The sequence below is a fragment of the Myotis lucifugus genome, unplaced genomic scaffold (assembly GCF_000147115.1).
Source record: "Myotis lucifugus unplaced genomic scaffold, Myoluc2.0 scaffold_28, whole genome shotgun sequence".
NCBI lineage: Eukaryota > Metazoa > Chordata > Mammalia > Chiroptera > Vespertilionidae > Myotis > Myotis lucifugus.
In genome coordinates, this window is record NW_005871076.1 from 6,297,479 (window position 1) to 6,300,565 (window position 3,087).

A 3,087-nucleotide genomic window follows, 5' to 3' on the forward strand; every position below is an offset into this window, starting at 1 on the left:
CCTCTGCTGGATAGGGTGAGCAAGACCAATGCTGTTTGTTCCTCAAAAGAATTCAGGTCAGGCTGTGAGGGCTGGTGCTGCAATACCAGGTGCCATGCCCAGGGCCAGGCAGCAGTGGCAGCTGCGGGCCAGTGTTTGCAGAGGTGGTACTTGGATGATTTTAGGAAATACATGAGCACTTATCAAAATGTTATTTTGATGTATATTAGAAAAAATGTAACCAGCCCACCTGATTTCACAGATACTGCTTAAAGGAGGTACCGTTAAACAGAAGTTAGTCTAAGTATGTAATGGCATTATCTTTGGTGTGATGATAGGGAAAGGTGCTGACCCGGACATCAAGTAATGGGCTCACAGGGGGAGCACAGGGTCAGGAGCCACTTCTAGGGGCTCGGTGGGCACAGGTCAGGGGGCAGCCTAGACAGAGGGCGTCGTGAGAGGCTTTACTCCTTGGAGGTGTTTCCGGAAGATGCATTTGCTGCAGGTAGAGGATGGATAATGGATGCTGGGGCTGATGTAGGCCAGTTTAGGAACCTTTGCAGCACTGAGGGGTGGGGCCTTGGCCTCTGCTGAAGTGATGGGTTGAGAGGAGGTGGACTGGGGGCCGCTGGGCTCCTAGGCTGTAGGGCTTCCAGCAGATCAGGTGAAGCAGCTGAGGACAGACGGGGATCTGGGCTCAAGCCTGGAAGATCATTTTGGAATGTGACAAACTGATGGCAACAAAAGCCATGAGAATGTTCCAGAGTGTCGTCATGGATCCTGAGTCGGGGTTGGGGTGAGTATAGGGAGGCCAAAGCCTTCTGGGTCCAGCCCCATGGGAGTTCCCCGAGATTCAGTCCTTGTCCTGGGCTTTGGAGAGTCGGTGATGAACAAAATCAAGATCCCTCTTCCTGCAAAACTTACAAGAGAAACAGATGGGCTTGTAAACGTAAAGCAAGTTCAGTGCTATAGAGAGGGCATGGTAGGATTTTTCAAAGGTCTTCTGGGTAAGGTGATTTGTGAAGACACACCTGAAGATCTTAAAGCACATGTGTATCTCTGGGGAGTGTTCCAGGCAGTGGAACCACAAGTGCGAAGGGCAAATGACAAAGAAGGGAGAGGGGAGAGGCTAGAGCAGGGGTGGGCAAACTTTTTGACTCGAGGGCCACAATGGGTTCTTAAACTGGACCGGAGGGCCGGAACAAAAGCATGGATGGAGTGTTTGTGTGAACTAATATAAATGCAAAGTAAACATCATTACATAAAAGGGTACGGTCTTTTTTTTAGTTTTATTCATTTCAAACGGGCCGTAGTTTGCCCACGGCTGGGCTAGAGGGCCAAACCGTCATTTAAGACTTTGGCTTTTACTGGGAGATAGAAACTGTTGCTGGTTGGAGCTGAGAGAATGACACAATCTGACTTGTTTTATAGGGATTACTAGAGGCCTGGTGCACTGGCGGGGTCCTGCTGGCCCGCCTGATCGGGGCCAATCAGGGCCAGCCGGGCAAGAAAGAGGGGCCACTGGCCGAAGGTGATTGGCTGGCCCCGCCTCCTGGTCGAACTCCCAGTTGAGGGGACAATTTGCATATTGATTGTGACTGCCCTGGGGAGTAGGGTGTGGGGAACAGTAAAGCCCAAAGGGGAAGTTACTGCAGTGGTCTGGGTTCAGGTGACTGGAAGTCCCCCTCCCAGTGTACCAGGGGGTGGTCTGTGTGACCAGCAGAATATAATGGCAGTGATGGTCATATATATGTGGATGTTTTGTGTTAATCCTCACCTGAGGATATTTTTTTTGCTTGCTTTTCAGAGAGAATGGAAGGGAGGTAGGGGGAGAAAAAGAGAGAAACATTGATGTGAGGGACACATTGACTGGTTGCCTCCCCGATAATGCCCAACCTAGGGCGGGGAGTGAACCCACAACCCTATGCTCTAACCAACCACTTAGCAACACTGGCCGGGGCAGTGCTGGTCATATTACTTTTGAGATCAGGTTTTAAAAAAACCACGACTCCCATCTGGTTGTTCTCCTGGATGATTCACTTGAGGGGAGCCAGTGAGCACATCATAAGCTGCTCTGTGGGAGGCCACAGGGCACGGAACCGAGGCCGCCTGCCAGCAGCCAGGAGGGAGTCTGGAAGCAGCTCCCCAGCCCATCTGGCCTTCGGAGAGAGACTGAGCCTCACGCAAGACCGAGTCAGGACCTCCCACAGAGCTGTTCCTGGATTCCTGGCCTTCAGAAACTGAGGTAATAAATGTTTGTTGTTTTAGCTGCAAAGTTTTGGGGCAGTTCGTTACACAGCAATAGGTAACTAATATGATGACCAGGTGAAAGTAAACAGGTGGTTGGACCCACCATACATTTTAAAGATAAGAATTTGGACAGATCAGGTATGAGATACGAAGACATTTATGTGGAGAGTTTAGGAGGCAGGCAGTTATAAGTCAGGATACAGGAGAAGGCAGGATTTGGACTGTACATAAAGCCAGGAGTCTGGTTAAGTTTGGAAGAGTGAGTAGAGCCAGAGACCTGGGTATTGAGCCCAGGGAAGCACAGCTTTTAATGACTAGGAAACTGCGGTGAAGGAAGACAAAATCAGAATGGAGTGTTCTGGAAGGCAAGTGAGGAACTTCTGAGAGCGGGGCCATTCACCTGGGCACTTGTACGGTGAGACTGGTAAGATGAGGAAAGAGCCAATCAATCTGGTAATGCTGACAGCTCCCTTAAGGGGGACAGTAGTAGAGTGGCCGGGAGGAGAGGGGCTGGAATGGCAGAGAGAATGCAAGTGAGGAAGAGGGGACACCACACACCTCTCTCTAAGGAGCTTTGCTGGGAAGGGACATGGCGTTAGGAGGGCTATTTGGAGGCAGCTGTCATCCTGGTGTGGTTATAAGCTGATAGAAACAACTCAGACGAGAAGGGGGTGATACCCATGGAGATTTTAAGGACACTTCCAAGGTTTTGAGCTTCCCCTTGAAGGGTGAACACTTGAGTTCCCGAGGAGATGGACAAGAGTCTCCTTGTTGGGACACTGGGGGCAGATCCGGGAGATGTTTCATGTAAAACGTGACTGCTGGGAGGCAAAGAAAAACTACTTTAACTTCTTGGGC